We start from the raw sequence: 21267 nt of genomic DNA, 5'->3' as shown, positions 1-21267 counted from the left end.
TAGCTCCAACCGCGCCAGCTCTGGAGGCGTGGGCACATGCTTCCTCCTTTGGTCTTTGGCTTAGGTGGCACCTTTGAGTTCCTGCCTGTTTCCGTCCAACTCCTCGGTTCTTCCGTTCCCTGTACAACCCCATCAAATCCTCTCTTTTGAAATGCATGGACTGTTACCTAGTTAGACCCTAGGGTTGTTTTCTAACTTTCAATTTGAAGCATTAATTTGGGTTTGGGTTAAAAAAAAAAAAAAAAAACCAGAAACAGGAACTGGAGACCCCTGAGGGATTGATTAGTAGAGTTATCAGTGATGCCTTAGTGCTCCCAATGCTTGACTTTGCAGGAGCGAGCCCTCTAATTGCCGATCTCAGCTCCCTCTTTGTTAGCCTTCAGAGCACTGGATGTCTTGGTGGTGCTCAGTGAGGATTCTCTAGGGCTGATTCTTTGAGGAGAGCCAATGGTTATTCTAAGACAGTTGTGTACCTCAGTTTCGGGAATAAATTACTCACTGGCTCTGGCACTACTTTCAGAGGAGCGTGATGACTTCGTTAATGCGTTAGCAAAGGCAGTGCTGCCCTTAGTTCTAGTGAGGCTGAACATCTGTTCTGAGCGCTAGGGACTCCTGCCTGGGCTCAGTTGTTGAATTCTGCAGACCATAAAAAAAAATTAAATGCATTACCCAATTTGATCTGACCAAAGAGATCTCAAAATTTCATGATAAAGCCTTTTCTTGATTAAAAATGTTAAGTACCCAAGCATCTTTCAAATCAGTTGACTCAAGAAAACCCAAAAGCAAATGGAGATTTTAAGAGATATGGCTGATGGCTATTCGTTAAGACCTAAAAATAAAACCCAAGAGTGACTCTGAAAGCTAGTCGCTTAAGTTGAAGAATTTCATTCTGCTTGGTGTAACTTGAATGACATTTTTTGCTACTTAGCTCTTTTTTCTCTCAGGGATAGAGAAAACACTTTCACTGCCCTGTGCACTTGGACTGACATTGTTGTTTGTTTTTAGGCTCCGTGTACCACTCCGACAAGTCGACTTCTTCCTGCATCTCCAGCAACGCTCTGCTTCCAGACCCTTATGAATCAGAGAGGTACTTTCCTCCTTGTGGTTTTCACCATTTGTGTGAGGTGAAACCGCCCCAGTCGGGGGAACTAGCCTACCTCTGGGGCTCTCCTGCCCAGACCAAGCTCCTTGCAAATGTGCCTTTTTCCTCTGCAAGTCCTCCAAGTAAATACGCACATAGTCTGAGCAGAGCCGTTTTGCTTCCATGCAGAATCTGTCTCTGTAGCAGGATTTCTCCACCTGTCCAGCACAGCCCAGCACAGCCCAGTGGCAGTCCCGGGATGCAAGTCTGGCTGGGAAGAAACATGGGCCTGCCACGCCCTGTCCACGTGTGCCTTTGATGTGGGTTAGGGTGCTTTAATTTTTCCCTCCAGGTCCTTGCTTCCCAGAGACAAGCATTGCAAGTACAGACACATATAAGATACAAAAAATAGGAGCAAAATGTATTTCAAAGGTGAGAAAGTGAACACACATATAAGCGTGGGTTACTGCCCATAGAGATAGACCCATCGTGACTGGGTGCTGGGCCAGAGGATTGCCAGAAGGGAGGAGGGGTGGAGGGAGGGGAGACAGAGGACATCTGGCAGCACCTCCAGCCCTGGTCTATGCAGAGAGAGAGAGAGAGAGAGAGAGAGAGAGAGAGAGACCGACCCTGTCAGTTGACGGCCTCTTTTAAGAGGGAGGGGATGGTGCCTCTACAGGCATGAAGCCACCTAGGAATTATATGGCACCTCCTCCCCAAGTTCCACCTGGGAGCTTAATGTCCATATTTTTATGGTATCCTCCCTTTAGGGCCCGGATGAAGCAGATGCAACCCTGGAAAGGGGGCATTTTGTTTCACAAGTTGGAGGATAGTATTACAAATGGGGGCTTGTGACTTCCAGCTCAGCAGACCTAAATGAACTTCCTGCCTACCCTGCGTCACCCTTCTTAGGGCTCCAGGGCTGCAGCTTATGCAGCAGTCCCTCTGTCCCCTGGGGAGCACGTCACACTCGCTAAAGCTGTCCCCTACACATCCAGAGCCCTCCTTATCTTCCATGCCCAGCAGAGGGGTCTGGAACCCAAGATAATTTCTTTATCCACTTAAGAAAGGACAGGAGAGAAACAAAGGAGGTGTGAGACACATAAAGATTCCAGCTTGTAAGGGACATATTTCCGATTCTGGAAGCTCACTCCCAGAGTGCCCAGCCTGTGCCATTTCCTCTCACGCCTACGGCACAGCTGAGGTCCCGCTCCCCATGGCTTTTTTCTGCTACCCTGCCTGGGTAGCACTGGGTCTGTTTATAGTAAAGAACTCTCCAAGGTGGGTTTTCTGTCGACTTTGCTCTTTGTAATAAGCATGTATTGCCTCCCATTCCATTTCTATTTCTATTACCATCTCAGAAATAGGGCTCTTCCCTTGTTTGACTAACAGGGCTGACTCTACAATGTCACAATGAATAAGTGGCCTCTTTTCTGGACATGAGACTCTGGCCCAGTTACAGAGGGATGTCTGGTCTCTTTGTTAGCCTCAAACAACACAGTCCATAGTTGCATGTGTCCGTCTTTCCTGTTATCATTGTTGTGATGACGCTGCCTAACAGTATCTTGCTAACCACTGCTGCTTTACAAAAGCAAACATTTTCTTTTATGCTCCTGGTCCTATGGGTTGGCTGGAGTTCAGCCTCTTTTGACTGGGACCAACTAGGCTCAGCTGGATTGGGCTGGACTCCAGGTTTCAAGTCGGGTTCAGGTCTGTTTCACATGTCTTCATTCCAAGATTCCGGCTACAGGAGCCGCTGTCCCCTTGGGCATATTCTCCTCCTGGAAACAGTGGGAACTCTGGGGGTGGGCGTAGTGGGGCTGGCAGAGACCTGCCTCACCTCTCAACACCAGACACACAGCATGCAGTCACTTCCGCTGGGCTCCACTGGGGAGCAGGCAGGAAGTCAGAAGGGCAGGGATGTCACTCCCCCACCACCACCACCAAGATTGCATGGTGCAGGGGCAGGATGTCCTAGGGGTCTCCCAAAAGTTCATGAAGAATTTGTATTGTGAAAAAGCTATGCATGGGGCTCAAAAATGTTTTCCACCAAAATAAACTTATCTTTTAATGCTATTTTTCCACAAATGTTTTGAAGTTCCTTCCTGTACTTCTGTCACAGGGAAAGTAGAGCGCTGGAAGCAATAATTCAATCTTTCATTTCACAAAATAAGCCTAAGGTCCATGTAACAAAAATTATATGTCCAGTTCCTGCCAGGTGCCGGGACATCTACTGCCTTAATAAATTCAGTTCCATAATCGTGAATGCTGTTTTCTGTTAGAAATCAGTGGTTTTCCTGGACAAGGCCACACACTAAATATTTTGGGTGTTTTAGGCCATCTGATTTCTGTTGTAATTACTCCACTCTGCCTTTGTAGCACTAAAGTAGTCGTATACAATGCTAAACAAAATGATATGGCTGTGTTCTAATAAAACTTTATTTACAAAAAGAAGCAACAGCTGCATTTGACCTTGGGTTATAAATAGCTGAGGCCCATTATATAGCCTTTTATTGGGAAGTATTCGTTTCATTTATCTTTTTTTTTTTTTTGTCCCTTTTTCCCCACATCCTCACCAGCATCTGTTGTTGGTAGATTTCTGAATGTGAGCCATTCAAACTGGAGTGAGGTGAAACCTCATTGTGGTTTTGATTTGCATTTTCCTGATTGCTAGTGATCTTGAACATTTTTTCATGTGTCTGTTGGCCATTTGGATTTCCTCTTTTGAAAAATGTCCATTGAGTCCTTGGCCCATCTCTTAAGTGGGTTGTTTGTTTTGATGTTGTGGAGTTTCTTGATCTCTTTGTAGATTCTTGTTATTAACCTTTATCTGTTGCATAGTTTGCAAATATTTTTTCCCATTCTGTCAGTTGCCTCTTTACTTTCCTGTTTCTTTTGCAGTACAGAAACTTCTCAATTTGATGCAAATTTTTATTTATCTTAATAACTGTCATTCTTTCATGTCAAAGATTCATCTTGAGGTTTAATTAGAACAGTCTTTCCCTCCTAGCTGGCACTGACAAACTCGAATATAGTTTTAATGAATATTGGAAAGTTCTTTTACTTGTCCAGTAGGACCATGAAAATTGTCAGTAACTAAAAAGATAAAATTCAACCAAGAAAAAAGAGATCCCCTCGTGTCAAGTGCCAGGCAGCTTTATGAATATGCAATAATCTTATTGGCAAATTTTGAACACCACTCTTAAAAGAGACATAACTGCCACTTCTGCCATTCCCAGTGCTAAAACTTTATAATTTTACTTTCCTTCCTTCTTTGTTGGATTATTATAAGCTGATATTTTGGCTTCGGTAGCCACAACGCCCTTTGTTGGTTGATGTAAAAAGTGACTTATCAAACTAGAAAGTCATTATTCAACCCTCTTTTTCTCTGTAGGGTTTATGTTGCAGAATCTCTCATTTCCAGCGCCGGAGAAGGACTGTTTTCGAAAGTGGCAGTGGGCCCCAATACCGCCATGTCTTTTTATAATGGAGTCCGAATTACACACCAAGAGGTGAGAGGGTGGGAGAGGAAGCTGACGAGATTGGCTGAGGGCTTTGTGCCAGATAGCATTCTTTACTTTCATATTCACCAGAAATATTAAGGAACAAATGGGTTGGCATTTCTATAAAATTGATTGGATAGTTTCCTCTTTTATTTTTTTCTTTTTGAGGCTTAATATTTTTTTACAAGTTCCATTGCTGTTTTATAGAAAGTGTGATGATGTCATAAATCAGGCAATAATTGCTTTGTGCTGGACCATACCCAGTGTCCGAAAAGAATCAAGCTCCAGTCGGACTGTGTGATAATTAATCTATGAGCTTGGGCAGGGTGCTGTGTAGGGGAAGCCCCTGCTTCTGATTGTGTGAGTCCATCCACTAGCCTACATCTTGTCAGGAGTAAGGGGTTCTAGTGCCAAAAAAAAAAAAAAAAGACTAAAATCAGAAAATTAAAGTGACACAAGCCTTGATACTGTGTCCAACATATATGTGTTTTGGTTTTGTTTCTTCGCCTCCTAAGAGTCTGCTTAAAGGCAAAGTTCAGCTGGGGAGCCTCACCCTTATCTCACTTGGAGGAGTTTGGGACTTAAGCTTGTGTCTGGCACCCACATTGATGCCCCCGCCTTTGCACCAGCAGGGGAAATGCCCGGAGATAGTCACATTATTCTACATTCAGAGCAATTGCACAGCAAAAGATGGTGCTTTGCTCAAACTGGGCTGTGGCCAGGTAGCTGGGGTCCCTATAGAACAATCCAGAAAGTCCCGGAAGTTCAACCTCTGAAAGTAGTTCTGGGAGTTCTGTGCACACGCTGGCAATCAGCCACCTCTGCACACTTATTCCCTTTGAATAAATTTGCTTTTGGCTGGGAAAACAAAAAACAAAGTGAGTAACTCTGAGATAATGCTATGTTACAGGATTAGTGTCCCTTACCTGAAATGCCTGGGACCAGAAGTGTTCTGGGTTTCAGAATATTCCCATATACATATGAGGTGTTTTGGGGTAGGGCCTAGGTCCAAACAGCGAATTCATGTATGCTTCATATACACCTTACACACTTGCCTGGAGGTGTTTTATAGAACATCTTCAGTGCACCCACTCTTTGCAACCTGTCACATGCGGTGAGGTGTGGAATTTTCCATTTGTGGCATTGTGTTAGCACTAAACAGTTTAGCATTTGGGAGCATTTCAGATTTCAGGTTAGGGATGCTTAGCCTGAGTTTATTTATTTAAATATTTTACAGAAAGGAAACAGAAGCTTAAAGAGGTTAAGCAACTTGGCCAAGGTCACAAATCCAGTAACAAACAGTGCAGGCACTCCCTGTGTGGTATTATAAAGATGAATGAAACTCCCTCCTGGCCCTCATGAAATTTAGATTCTGTGGAGGAGATAGGAAAAATTCATTAACTGTCTTGAGCCATTTTGCATTGCTAGCAACAACAACAACAAATAAAAAACCACTGAGGCTCGGTAATTTACAAAGCAAAGAGGCTTGTGACTCTGGTGGCTACAGGGGGCTGAACAAGGTGGTACCTACATCCTGGTGATAGACTCTGGGCTGCACCACTCATGACAGAGAAATGGAAAGAGAATCAGCCACACACAAAAGGAGGCTCCCTTTAACAACCGTTCTCTCCGGAACTAGCCTGGGCCTGCGTGTCCTCCAAGAGCAAACCACCGCAGGGCCCGTTTAGGCCTTACTTCTTAAAGTTCCCAACACCTCAGCACTGCCACCCTGAACCCTCCGGGGAACCAACACATCCAGACCAAAGCAACAGCCATTAACAGTGTAAGGTGCATGAGACCAAGGGTCCCGTCCTGACATGACGTGGCCGGGCTGGAATCGTAAGATCCATGAGGATTCTGTGCACTCTTGACAACTGCTGGGTTGGACCCTGGTACCTAGAACAATATCTGACACGTGATCGTCACTCAGTGAGTGCCCACTGAGTAACTGTCACATACAGATAAAGGCATGGTTGTGATGGAGAGGCAGGAGGGATGGTCCGCCTCCAAGAGTAAGCAGTTCTGTACGAAAATACAGTCCTGTTGGCACCAGGAGGCTGTTGGGCCGGCATGCCCAGGTCCTGGGGGTGCTGGCTGGGAGTACTTTGGAGAGAGAAAGCCTCATGGTTGCCCTGCGGGTGGCGAATCCTGTTGTAGGTAGGGGAGTACACTGGTCCTCATCGGGGACTGTCTGCTAGTCACGCTGATGGCCCACCTGGGGCACAGATGCAGGACGTCTTGCAACCCCTTTGTTCCTGGTTCCACCGGATGCTCTTACTTTGCCTCTTCTTTTGCCTCATTTTCTTTGCCCACTTTTTCGTTTGCACATTTGTGCTGCCCCCCCCCCGCCCGGGAGGGGCCTCCTCTATATCCATGGAGATGCTCATAGCTTCTTCAGCCACTCCAACCTGGGGCCTGGGGCGTTCCTGGGCATGGCTGGGCACAGCAGAGATGCTCCCAGCACGCCAGAGGGGCCCTGGAGAGCTGCAGGATGCAGCCTGGTTGATCACGAAGGCAAATTCAGTGTCGGGCTAGAGGGGGGCAGAATTTTAGCAAGGTCCCTGCTGGTGAGGGACATCACCACAATAGCTCCTCGGCCAGGCATTCAGGAAAAGAACAAGTGGCCTTTGTCTACTTTTTAAGATTTTATTTATTTATTTATTTATTTGAAAGGCAGAGTTACAGAGAGGTGGGGGGAGGGGGTTCTTCCATCCATTGGTTCACTCCCCAGTGGCTGCAACGACTGGAGCTGTGCAGATCTGAAGCCGGGAGCCAGGAACTTCTTTGCGGTCTCCCACATGGGTGCAGAGGCCCACCCAAGGACTTGAACCATCTTTTACTGCTTTCCCAGGCCATAGCAGAGAGCTGGATCAAAAGTGGAACAGCTGGGACTCAAACTGGCACTCATATGGGGATGCTGGCACTGCAGGTGGTGGCTTTACCCGTTACGCCATAGCACTGGTCGGTCCCTTGTCTACTTTTAAGTCAGCTTATCTGGTTATACTTTTGTCTGTCTTTATAAGGGACATAAAACATCAATCAATAGTAAACTGAACTGCCCATATGTCATTTGCACCATCAGTATGTGGAGAACCGCATTAATTTTTTTAAATTTATTTTATTTATTTATTTGAAAGGCAGAGTTAGAAAAAGAGAGGGAGAGACAGAAAAAGAGGGATCTTCCATCCACTGGCTCATTCCCCAAATGGATGCAATTGTCCAGGCTGGGCCAAATGGAAGCCGGGAGCCAAAAACTCTGTCCAGGTCTCCCATGTAGGTGGCATGAGTTCAAGCAGTTAGGCCATCTTCCACTGCTTTCCCATGTGCAGTAGCAGGGAGCTGGATCAGAAGTGGAGCAGCTAGGATTTGAACCGGAGCCCATGTGGGATGCGGGCACCACAAGCGGAAGCTTTACCTGCTGCTCTACAATGCCAGCCCATATTAAGTTTTCCATGTCTTTGACACTAAGATTATGAAGTTGAAGGACATACGAGTTAGTGTCTCCAATGTTTTTGAGCCCCTGGGAGGAGGAGCCTCTTGGACACTTGCTATCTTCTTCTCTGCAGGTTGACAGCAGGGACTGGGCCCTTAATGGGAACACCCTCTCCCTCGATGAAGAAACGGTCATTGATGTGCCTGAGCCCTATAACCACGTATCCAAGTTCTGTGCCTCCTTGGGACACAAGGAGAATCACTCCTTCACTCCAAACTGCGTCTATGATATGTGAGTATGACGCCAGTGCTGGGGTGGCTCTGGGGCCACAGGGCCCTGAGGGGTGGGGGGTGTGGAAAAGATGTCTCCTGCCCCATCAGAACCACTGAGCGTCCTCCGCCTCATGCCACAGGGTGCTGATTCGAAGCTCAGAACCCAAACAGCCCCATTTCGCAGCCTTGGCAAGCTAAGAAATAAAAAAGGGCTTCAAAGGGGAGAAATGCTATGGAAATTCCATACTGAGTGGCTGCTGTCTTTTTGGCTGCCTTCTTTGTCCATCAACTTTCTCATTCTGGAAAATTAAGCATAGTGTTGTTGGGAATAATGGTAAAGCTCAAAGTTATTCTGCTCCTGGAGACAATTACAGAACTCTTTCATGATGTGGAAGCAGGGAGGAAAATCAAACCTAAGCCCAGGGCATGAGGTCTCAGTGTTGGAAGAGACTGGTCAAATCCGAGTCCCTATAGTTGGTAACAAAACAGAATGGCACATGCCGCAGTATAGATGAGACCTGAAAACATAACACATGGCAAAAGGATCCAGCTGCAGAGCGGCACTTGTTGTGTGACTCTGTTTACAGGAAATGTCCACAATAGGACATCTGAAGAGAGTGTAGATCGTGCTTTCCTAGCACTGGAAGGGGGGCGATGAGAGGTGTCTGTTGATGGGTAGAGGATTTCACTTTGTGGGGATTAGACTTTGTAAGATTAGATCATGGGGATGGTGGCGCAACTGTTGAATATTTAAGCACCATATTCTTGTCCATTTCACAAAGGTGAATGTATGATGTGTGACTTATGTCTTAAGGTGGTCGTTAAAAATATTAATAATCTGACTCCTACCCTCTGTTGGAGTTTGAGCCTTCTCTTCCATCTGCTCATTGAATCTCTGCTTGGAAACCTCCACAGGTTAGGGGGGATTGTTATTATCTGCAGAGGCAGCTGTCCCAGCAAATGAAACAGATATGAAATTAGCTTTGGCTCAGAGGACTAGCAAGTTCTTTATAGCAAGCCCAAATGACATCCAGCCCTCAACACTGATTGTGTCCCTTTCTCTCCTGTCCCCTGTGTCAACCTGTCTTCTACAAGGTAGCCCTCCAAGTAGTTGAGTAATTTTCATGTGCTCCCTGGATGTTCTCATTCCAAAGCCAAGCATCTCTGGCTGTTCTCAAAAGCATACAGCTGGGACTTTGTACCATCGCCATCTTTCTCCTTAGCTTGGCCGGAGGATGCCAATAATGCCTGGGAGCTGATGAGCTGTGTGCAACCCTCTCTGTGCAGCTATAGCTTGCGGCCCTCAGTCATCCCACTTGTTAGCATAGGCAAGAGCAGATCGTGTGCACTTCATCTGGAGGAAAATTGCCAGGATTTGGAGGTTCCTCAAGAATGTTCCTTCTCGCATCTCTGAGATGGCTGAAAAAATCATCTGGCAGCGCCTTGCTCTGCTTGGCAGCCAGTAACGAGCACTGGAGCTGCATCTTCTGTTTAAAGGGCAAAGGACATGTGTCATGTGGAGTGAAACTGACACGGTTACTAACTCCAAGGCGCCCATGGCCAATGTGGATAAGGCCAGAGCATCATTCCAAGCTGTGCTCAGCTTAACAGCAACCTTTTTAAAGCAATAGTAACTAAACAGCATTATTGCTGCTTAAGCTGCTCCGGCCCGTCCTGTGATTTCATTGCAAGGACACGATCTTTCTCACCAAAAGAAAAAGACCATGGGACCCAAGAGAAGGTCTCATTATGCAAAATTACATATCTGTACTCAGGAGGTCTTGATTTTGTTGCTTTCTTTGTTTGCAAGTTCAGTGTGACCAAATATTAGTCATCTGAGATCATGGAAAGACTACATAAACAACAGCCAAATACCAATTCATGACATTCACTTCTGAAATCATTGGCATTGTTATATGTGCTTTAACCTAAAGCAATACTCTGTAAGCTGTTTTATGAGGCTACTTCAAAATGTTCACAGGATTAAAAGATAAGCTTATTTTGTGCAAACAAAATAATATACATTTTTTAAATTTTTTTAAAAGATTTATTTTATTTATTTGAAAGACAGGGTTATGAGAGAGGTAGAGACAGAGAGAGAGAGGTCTTCCATCTGCTGGTTCACTCTCCATGTGGCCACAACAGCCAGAGCTGAGCTCATCTGAAGCCAGGAGCTTCCGGCATATCTCCCACATAGGTGCCAGGGAGATTGGGCCATCTTCTACTGCTTTGCCAGGCACATTAGCAGGGAGCTGGATTGGGAGTGGAGCAGCCGGGACTCAAACTGGCACCCATATGGGATGCCGGCACTGCAGGCTGGAGCTTTAACCTGCTATGCCACAGCACCGGCCCCTAATATACATTTTCTATGCGCTCTTCCAGACCACTTCGTATTCATGAGTTTCAAAATATTTTGCACCAAAATAAACATATCTTCAATTCTATTTTCCATGAACTTTTTGAAGTACCCTCAAAACTGTGGTCTTGTGCAAAATGTCACATGGGACATCCGGGAGCTAATTTCCCAGCTGTGCGTGTGGGTGAGGGGCCGACAAGGAGCCAAGCCCCTTGGCACAGAGGTTTGACTCTGCGGCTGACCGTGCAGCTCGCATTCACTGAGCACCGCTAGCAGGTGCCCTGCCCACTGTGAGTCCTGCGTTGCCTACCCCTCCTGAGGCCACTGCCCCATCTTCCCAGATCCCAGGCGAGGAAACACTGGCCTCCTAAGCACTCTGCCTAAGTGCTCTTAGCCATTGCTGCGCCTTGGTGCCTTCTTCAAGAACCATCACTTGAAACCGAGTTCGCTCTTTTCAGCCTGCCCATTATCTACCCTCCGAAAATAATGACAATGAGCAAGAAAATGAAAATATGAGGGAATCCTCAGAGAAGACTTAGGCCCAGAAATTCAACACAGGACTATTTTCAATGTTTTGGAAGGCTACCCAGAGCTCTGTTTCAGGAGTGCTATTTTTTATACTGCACTAGAAATATGGTGTAAATTGTGATGAGATATTTTAATTTAAAGACAAAGAGTTGTAATTTTAATGAGGAATTCCTGAGTCCCTGGGTCAGGCATCTCCTTTGCAATGGAGCACAGCCTGGTCATTCTGTACACTTGCACACTCACACACACACTTGTGTGCTCACACACATGCATGTTCACATACTCATGCATGCGCACACATTCTGACACATGTATGTGTTCACACACTTGCATGCTCACACTCTCACAGATGTCTACACACAGACATGCTCACATATGTGCATGTTCATATACTCATGCAAACATGTTGACACATGCATGCTCACATGCATGTAAGCTTACACACATGCACACTCACACTCATATACATGCTCACACACGTAGTGATGAGCTCTAGCTAAGTCCTCACTTTGTACTGGGCGCCATGTGAAGTGCTTGCCATTTGTGACCCCATCTTTCACCCCGGAGATGCTGTACAGTAAGTATTACCAGGATCTTGCAGGTGACAACAGTGTGATTCAGATACAAGGCAGGCTGCCCAAGAGCACACAGTTCTCATGTGTAGAACCAGCACTCACCCCACAGCCATCTGACCCCAAGTTAAGTGACTTTCCAGGAAACATGAAACCAAAGTAAGATGGACAGAGCACCCCGTGTGGCACTGAGTAGAGGCTGTTCCTTTGCATACTGTATGGTAAAATGTGTCTGGGAGCCACAGACACACTCCCTGCCGCTCCACGTCAGGGCCCGGAACTGACCTTCTGGTTCAAAAGGTGATTGGAAATGAAAGAGATGTATTTGACCAGATGCATACAAAGCCAAGCTGGTTCCTTTCCATCTCAGCATCTGCGGGTGAGCTCAGTCTATTTTTACCAGCCTCTCCTGTGGGGGGCTGTGCTGGGGACTGGGGCTGGCTGAGAGCCTTTGGCAGCAGCTGACGTTGGTCATGGCCTTGACCCCACTTCTGGTTCTGCGAGAGAGTTTGTTACAGGGATGAGACACTGCTCCCTTTGCAGGGTGCTTCCCAGGGAAATGCTAAAAAGGCAGATTGGCAGAGAAGTGCAGACCTGCCTCTTGGAAAGAAATCTTCATCTGCTTTTATGCATCCTCTATGTAGATGGGGGGAAAGATGGGATTTTTTGTTTTGAAGATCCAAAAGCTGGGATTTTAGAAAGAAGCAGGGTTGTTTCAGTCCTAAGACACCAGCAAAGCCTTCACCCCGAGGTACAGCCAGGTAAGCTGATGCTACCAGCCATGTTAGCATCTGCTGCCAACCAGAAGAGCTGAAATGCTGATGGGATCACTGGCTCTGATTTTCTAATTAAGGAGAGATGTTTGTGGTTGACCCTGGTTGCTGGTTTTACAAAATACGGAGGGCCATGTGTGCTCAAAAACATAGAGCAGTGCTTTTCAAACTTGAACATGCCAGTGCATCACCTGGGAGTGTGGTTACAATGCAGGCTGCAACCCCGTGGGCCTAGAGTAGGGCTGGGGGGCTCTGTGTCCCACCAGGTCCCGGGGGAGCGGAAGCCAGCTGCCCTGCGGACTGCACTTTGCATCCACACCTGTGGCGGCCAGGGAGGAGCACGTAGGTGATTGCCTTCTGCCCCAGCCTGGCCCCAGGAATGACCATGTGCCTCTTCCTGCTCAGGTTTGTCCACCCCCGCTTTGGGCCCATCAAATGCATCCGCACCCTGCAAGCGGTGGAGGCTGATGAGGAGCTCACGGTCGCCTACGGCTATGACCACAGTCCCCCTGGCAAGAGTGGGCCTGAAGCCCCCGAGTGGTACCAGGTGGAGCTAAAAGCCTTCCAGGCCACCCAGCAAAAGTGAAAGGCCTGGTCCCGGGGTTCCAGAGACCTGGCACAAGAAACTTGGATCTATGCACTACGATTCTCCGACAATGGGACAGCCAGGGACTGCTCGTGCTGCACCATCACATCCTCTCGGGCTGCGTTAGCAGCGACGCTCTCGCACACTAACTAGGTCTGACTGCATTACTCATACCAGATTTAAAATTAGCTAGCCTTACAGCAACATCCTACTGAGAGGTTTCGTGGAGCACTCGACCTACGACGGCGTGACGTTCGGTGGTGGTTCGGGTCTAAATCTGTCACAAATTCAGAGATGCCAAATGATCAGACTGAAAACGGGAGATGGGGCTTTTCGGTCATGTGTCATCAGTGGTTTTTTTTTTTTTTTTTTTTTCCCTCCGGCCAATGCAGATTGCATTCTCACACTTGCATCTGCGCCGTGTGGGAAATAGAGAATGATTACATCTGTATTCTCTAAATGTAGTATAATTTGCCTTCTAACCTTTGATCTGTATCTTGCAATAGACTGGCTTTGTTTTTTTCCTAGTACACAGAAGCCCTCTTTTTGGGTCATTTCAATTCTCAGTCCTGTTCCCTGTCTTAGCTATCCTCCCGGATGGATGATGAGAGAAACCTTCCAAACAGATTTTGTGTCACTGGGAGTGCGTAGGTCTTTCTGGCTCTTTGTTTCATTATTACACCCTAATATAAAGTACTGGCTCATAGAGCCGGGAGTTGTTATTACAGAATTATTATTCTCACATGTAAACAAAGATATCTTTGCTTTAAGATGTGGGAAGAAATGAATTTACTTCGTTTGCATTAAGTTATGGGAGAGTTGTAATATATACTTTAAGAAAGAAGAGAGGACTATTAGTATTTCTAAGCAGTAACTGTGGCAATTTTGCAATATCTTCAATAGTGTTAGTCATTTTTTTTCTCCTTGGGGACACATTAAATGTACATAACATAGCGCAGTCTGGCTTGTGGCACAGTGCATTGAACTCAAAAGTCAAATAGCAAACTTGAGTTCTAACACAGAATTCAAACAACAAGTTTTAAATCAATACTGTTAAGGCAGACATACTGATCTCTAGGTACAAATCAAACCTTACTCTTGCTCATTGTAATTTCAAAACTGACTTGCTTCAAAGCATTATAAACTGAGAGTTAGCACCTGTGTAGTTGACAGCAGCAGTATCAATAGCCTTTCAGCCATCTTTGCAAGCCATGTGTAATCACAACTGCAGAAATAAGGAGAAAACCCTTGTTTTTTAGTTTAGCACATTAGATTGATAACATAGCTGGGATGGCTCTGAATGAATCCGGAACGCTTGGTTTTCAATAAGCAGTGCACCACATGCCACCGATTTGGAGCTGCGTCTTCTTTAGATGCTGCGATGAGGTCTCAGGAAGGGCTTGCTCTGACCTGCAGCCGTCAGCAGTGGCCATCTGTCGCCCCCAGTCGGTTTGGCCTTGAAAGCAGAAGCCTTCCAAGCTGTAGCCCACAGTGAGCTCCTGCTGATGGGAGAAGTATGGCTGGGAGCGGTGGAGGAATCAGGAGACAGGGAAAAGAGAGTTTGCTAGCTCTTGTCGGTAAGACAGTGCTCTTAGGAAGCCTTTAATAGAAGAGCGTGATCCAGGGCAGCCGGCAACTTGGAGGTCAGGTATCCCAGGGGCAGGGAAAAGGGTTGCAGCCTGCAGGGTTCACCCCTCAAGGCAGTGACTGAGCGGTCCATCTAGTCTTTTCAAGGCCAGGCTTCCTGGACGCCCGGCTGTGTGCTTTGGAGCTAGGTGGTGGGGGATTCGGGGAGATCCAGCTGGATTCCTGTTTGTATGCTTAAGCTGATGGTTCACAGTACAAGAGGGAGTCTTCAGGGCTTCCAGGAAGGGCTCCTGCAAAAGGAACCGCATGGGGTTTTTAGCTCAAAAGGCAGCAGGGTAGGATCGCTTCTATTCTGTAGAAAGAGATTGTTCTGTAATCTGTGGCAGACGGACGGAGTCTCTGGACTTGGATTCTGATAGGTGTTTTTATTTAAAGGTATCCCAAAGTGAGTGACAGGAGGAAGTAGGCCCAGTCAGGGGGGCCTCAGAGCCAGGCCAGGGAGAGAGGTTGGAGAGAGCGGGGTGCAGGTTAGACCTGTGACACAGCCGTCTGTGGTCTCCCATGGTCACGGCCATGCTGGGATATAATTTCTATCCCAGAAGGGTACTCTAGTGATCCCCTTGAAATGCAATTAGAACAAAATTTTTGGATCAAAGGGATTGAAGATGGTTAGGAGTCCCGAAGTAAAATGATCAATTCTTCCAATTACATATTGAATGAAAACACTCAGCTTACAACTAGGCCATGTGTCTATGACCTCCAGGACACCCACGCTGCCTCTCTCTGACTTTCTGCCTGATTCTCCACACTTCCTGCTCGCCTTTTCCCAGCCCCGGCTCTTTCTTCTTCTCTCTCCTCCCACACAAGGAAGCCTAAGTTTCTAGGTGGAACCCTAGCCCAGCCAGACTCCCCCATTCCCAACTCTCCAGGCAAGTTGCTCTCCTCTCTTGTGGTCTGTGTCTCCAGCACTCGCTCTCTCTCTCTCTCTCTCTCTCTTCCTCTCTCTTCCAGACCTTTCTGTGCGAACATTCCTCCAGTTGCTCTCTACCCCTGAGTGATGCTGTCACACCTGCTGTCCCCCACCACACCTCCCCTCATGCACGCACATTCCACTTTGCACAGGTGGGAATTGAGGGGCCCTGAGATCTGCTGTGTTGTGCAGGTAGGGAAAGAAGTGGAGAGGGCCAGGGTTTCAGAAGGAGTTGACTGCTGGGGAAAGACCAGTGTGGTCCTTGTTTGAACCAAAGTGTGAGTGGAACAGCCTCAGAATGACGAGCTTTTCACCCACTGTAGCAGGAGCTGTGTCAGGAAGCAGCTGACTCCGCATCCGGGTCACCGCAGGGATGTGCAGGAGCCCACGTGGTGGGGAGTGGAGATGTGAGTCTATGCACTCCTAAACAACAGCATTGTCCTGGAGATTCACTCAGAGCTGTCTCAGTCCAATCCTGCATGACTAGATCTTCCCGTAGCATCTTTTCTAGAACGAACTACTATCTCATGGTAGAGTTAGGACTAGGACGTAACCTGGAGGAGCATGTCCCAGCTGGACATTGAATGGACTCACAAACGCCACAGGAGGACTGAATGTCTGACTCACAGGAAGGATGAGATGCAAAGGCCACAGAGGAGGAGGACTTGGGTTTTGTAGGACCTACTCTTGTTTCAACCCGCTTCACCCCCACAGCCCAACCTGAGCAACCAGGAAGGAAATTTGTTTTCACGACCTCTCTGAACCTGCCTGGGACTGTAGTTAAAGCTATTGGCCCTGGGGTTCTTCATGCTTGAAAATCGATTTCCTTCTCTCCAACAACCCAAAAAGGCCAAGAAGACCACACGTCGCCATGCACAGCGTGGAAAAGTGACGATCCAAATCTCCTTCATTGTGAACAGTGAGCTACAGGGTTATCTTGGGGAGACAGTACTGATGCTTTTAGTAACTTTCATGGAATATACAGAAATTTCAATCGCTCATCTCGAAATGCATTTAAAATCTTCCAAGAGGGTAGAGGTACAGTTTTCCATTTTTTTTGGGTTTAAAACAGTTGCCTCGAGTTTCTGTCTTAAGAGTAGTGATTTAATAGACTCGTGACATCTTTTGTTTTAGAAAAACAAGCAAAACTACGTTGCAAGACTGATAGTTGTAATGTTTATTTGCCACAGATCAAAGGTTCACAAAATCTATTAAAATTGCAACCACTTGAGGTACCTCGATAGTTTTTTGTTTGTTTTTTTCTTTGAACTTTCAGGAATTTGGAGGCTTTTTTACTTTAAAAATACTAAATTTCAATAATTTCCTTTTGCCAAATGTGTGCATACATACTCAAAGCAATGAAACTCTCTCAAGCCATATGATCACAGGGGTGGAAGCCCTTTTCGCAAATTTTAATGTGTTTGTATGTAAATAGATGTTTGTATGAAATATTTTCTTGGTAGAATGACTATATTTAAATGAAGCTGAATTACTCCAGTGCTATTTAAACAGATTGCACAAATTTTGGTGAGAATTCTAGGAGTCTATTGAGATACAATGCAGATCAATTTTGACTTTTAGAAATCAAAAGCCTACAAATCACTCCGACCCGAGGCAGCGCCCCCAGGCGGTTGCCCCGAGGTGTGGAGCGAGCTCGTGGGCTTCCCCAGTGCCTCCGCCGCTTCCTGGTGGTAAGTTAGGTGCTAACGGAGGTGTGTTCACCTTTTAGCGACATCCCTGCGGGCCCCCGAGGGGCCCCAGAGTGAGTCAGAGGCATTAGAGACGCTGGTGCAGTTCCCCGGAGCACAATTTCTTTGCAGGGCAGCAGAATCAGAAGCCAAACTCGGCCGTGGGAGCCTTGGAGCTGGGGTTCCCGGCGGCCACCCTCACTGCCTAGCCACACACGTCAGGGAGGCTGCCCTCAGTGGAGCTGGGGCTCAGACCCCAGGGTGGGACTTCGCGGCTTTGCCAGCGCTGGCTGCCTGCCCGAGAGGTGAGGCAGCGGCAGGCGCCGGCGGGGGGCCGGTTTCTCAGCACAGCCCACTCACTCCCTGCCTGGGCTCTGGAAGACTATGCACCTGAGCACCCGACTTCCAACCAGACAGAGAGACGGCCTTGGTCCTGCGCACCCTCGCTTCCTCTGTGACTTCACACACAGCTCTTAGAAGTCGTTTCAGGAGCAAAACCATTCACATCCCTAGGACATACCTCCCGACTCTCCTAACTCTTAGGTTACAGGAAAAAACAAACAAACAAACAAACAAACAAAAAAAAACTCCTTTCAAGGATGTCAACTTGCGTGTTTTTTTTTTTTTTTCCACTTGGTCCTAGATATAATGAAATGATAAATATTATGACAAATTTTCACTGTGTATACTAGCAATATGAACACACACACCAGTGTATCTTAACATATCGACTGGGTTACATTTTGGGTCACTGTACTTCACCTTGATTCCTGTTTTGGGAAACCACAGGGACCCTGTCATGCCTGCTTACAGGAGAATGTCATGTCTGTGATTCTGAGCTCCCTACTTCAGAAGTTTCTCCTCCTGGGTTTTCTATGTTCTCTTTCTATCTGGAAATGCACTTACAAGGTTGTGAGGTGTGGTTAAAGAGTGGCAGCCAGGGGATGCTTTCAGCATTATTGCAACCCAAAGTTAACCCCACGACAGTTAAGGAGCATTTTTGGTCTTTTGTGGAATTTGAACTAAATCTATGAGCCTTATTCAATATCTATAATTTTATGATTTTTTAAATTATGGGAAATTAATGGAAGATGTTTACATGAATACTGTTTGCCCTTACTGTGCTATGAATGAGTTTTTTGTAGTGTGTCTGGGTGCATGTGCAAGAGAGTAGGAAAAATGTTTCTGAAACAAAACTTGACAAATATTTGTAATGAAAAGTAAATTTAAAGATTGCTATAATTGCGCTATAGAAACAATGCAAGTATTAAACAAAATATACAATCATCTGTCGTTGTCTTCCTTTGGTCATCTAGGGCAGAAAAGCAGTGATAGTTTTCTGGGCATGTGTCCCCTCATACATTTAAATTATTAAGCAAACTTCACCTTGCAATAATTTAAAAATATTGGCCATCTACCATATTCAGTGCAGTATAGTAAGAGTGAGGAGGAGAGAGGACTGTTTGGAGCTTGCTGTATATTTGGCGTGACTCCGCATACAGCCGTCTATCCAGAGTGATTGGCCACTCTAGGTGTCTGATAGAATTCATACACACGTTAAGGGTGTTGCATGTGAAGGGGATGGTCAGGGACACTCCCTGGGCGTGGAGGAGATAGAGGCAGCTTGTGAGGCATCCTGCGATGAAACTGGGCTCAGGGGCCAGGAGTCTCCCATTTCTGCCCAAATCACCGTCAGTGTTCCCAAAGCCCACTCTGCCACATTCCCAAGGCATAAAAGCCCAAGTCAAAGGGAGTCCAACAATGCTTCCCCGTCACAGGGACCTTCTGCTAAAGGCCCCAAGCTGTTCACTCCTTTATTTAAAAACAAACAAACAAAATATGATTTATTTGAGTTACAGATTACAGAGAAAGAAACAAAATATGATTTATTTATTTATTTGAGTTACAGATTACAGAGAGAGAAAAAGTGACAGAAGGATATCTTCCATCCGCTGGTTTACTCCCCAAATGTCTACAGAGAGAAAGAGATTTTTCTTTCTGTTTGCAATGGCCAGGGGCTAGACCAGGCCGAAGCCAAGAGCCTGGAACTCCTTCCAGGTCTCCCACGTGGGTGCGGGAGTCCAAGCACCTGGGCCATCTTGTTCTGCTTTTCCCAGGCACATTAGCAGGGATCTGGATCAGAAGTGGAGCAGCTGGGACTCGATCGAGCTGGTACCCTCAGGGGATGCCAGCACCACAGGCCGAGTCTTGCCGCACTGTGCTGCACCAGCCCAAGGATTTTGTTTTGCTTATTTTCTTCACAGAAGAAGGAAGTTTAGTGTCTTCAAATAAATTAATGATTTTTAAAATTCAAAAACCAATTTACAGAAATTCCCAGAGTGATTTGTGAAGGGCATTCTTCAAAGACACAATTATCTGGGGTTCCCCAGGCAACTTGAAGTGATTTAGAATATCCGTGTCATCTCCTCAGCCGCTCCAGGGTCCGGGCACTGCTAGCACCGTGCGACAGAGGGAGTTTGGTTTGTCTCCATACTCCTGTGGCCCTGTGCTTGTCACTGCAGTCTTGTTGGGAGGGGCGGTGAAGAGGTGATTTCGGTTGTGAGGGACACCGGCCTTTCTGGCAGAATTCCATACTGATCCTCCCAGCACTGCCTCTCCCTTATGAATAGAGCACATTGTTTAGGTTCTTTAATTTTAAAAAGGCAATTTTGTTAATTACTTCATTGAAAAGTAGGAGCGACAGAGAGCAAGAAGAGACTGCTGGTTCACTCCCTTAAATGGCTGCAATGCCCTGGGCTGGGCCAGGCTGAAGCCAGGAGCCTAGAACTCCACCCAGGTCTCTCACGTGGGTGCCCAAGTATTCCAGCCTTCTGTGGCTGCCGTCCCAGGCACATTAGCAGGGAGCTGGATTGGAAATGGAGAAGCTAGAACTTGAATTGGTGCCCCAGTATGGGATGTTGGCAAAGCAAGCGGAAGCTGAACCCACTGTGCTACCACATCAGCCCCTGTTTAGTTCTTTTTTAAATTTTATTTATTCGTTTTTATTTATTTGAAAGGCAGAGTGACAGAGAGAGAGGGAGAGACAGAGGGAGATCTTGCATCTACTGGTCCACTCCTCAAATGCTTGGAATAGCCAGCGCTGGGCCAGGCCAAACTCAGGAGCCTAGAACCCCATCCGCATCTCCCACAGGGTGGCAGGGCCCAGGTATTTGAGCCATCACCTGCTGCCACCCAGGCACATTAGCAAGATGCTGGATCAGAAGTGGAGGGACTAGATCCCAAGCATTCCGATAAGGAATGTGGGAGTCCCACGTAGCTGTTGAGCATGCTGTACTCTAGTGCCCACACCTCGGGTGGGTTGTTATAAAGCCAGGCTGTCCTCACACTCTGTCTCCCAGCACACCTGCAGGCCCTGAGCTGAAGCAGCGTGAAGTCAGCACCAGCCGCTGCCCTGGCCTTCCCGGCCTCCAGAGCTGGCAGCCAAAGGAAACTTCTCTCCTTGTAAATGACCCAGTCTCCAGTACTGGATAGCAACAGAACACACACTAAGTCACACCCATTTTACAGAAAGGAAAACAGAGGCACAGACCTGCAGAGTAGCTTGCCATTCAGCAGCAGGGCCACAGAGCTGGAGAGTGTAGAGGCAGGGTGTGCAGCCCAGGGGGCTCCGGGCTGCTCACCTTGCCATTCTCACGGGTGCCCTCGCCCCTCCTGCCGTGCGCCCCTTCATGGAGCTCAGGCTTCCTTTACTCTCTCAGGTTTCCTTTGCCTTGTTCAGTCTCGCAGCCAGGCGGTCTGTGGATCCCCTAACTGCCATCCATTCTTGTGCCTGTCGCTGTGACACGCAGACCAGCTGCCCAGCATGTTACTGTTCAGCTATTCTGTCCCAGTCCAGTCCCTATCCACCTGCTGCCCGGTGTCAGCCATGGCTGCTTCACCCTGGCTGTTTCTCCTGCC

The 21267-nt window shown here is 47.0% G+C and overlaps 1 protein-coding gene and 1 long non-coding RNA gene across 2 annotated transcripts in view; one reads left to right on the top strand and one right to left on the bottom strand.

Annotated features, from left to right (window-relative positions):
* LOC149124884 (carboxypeptidase E-like) overlaps positions 1-21267 on the bottom strand; it is a 237425-nt gene that overhangs the window by 47089 nt on the left and 169069 nt on the right. The window lies entirely within an intron of this gene.
* Positions 977-8288, top strand: LOC138843582 (uncharacterized). Its single transcript, XR_016211628.1, has 3 exons — positions 977-1087; positions 4476-4593; positions 8151-8288. It is a non-coding gene; the product is annotated as an uncharacterized LOC138843582 (long non-coding RNA).

This window comes from Oryctolagus cuniculus, chromosome 8, assembly GCF_051225735.1.
Source record: "Oryctolagus cuniculus isolate XC-2025 breed Fujian yellow rabbit chromosome 8, ASM5122573v1, whole genome shotgun sequence".
Lineage (NCBI taxonomy): Eukaryota > Metazoa > Chordata > Mammalia > Lagomorpha > Leporidae > Oryctolagus > Oryctolagus cuniculus.
This window is presented reverse-complemented; position numbering and strand designations above follow the sequence as displayed.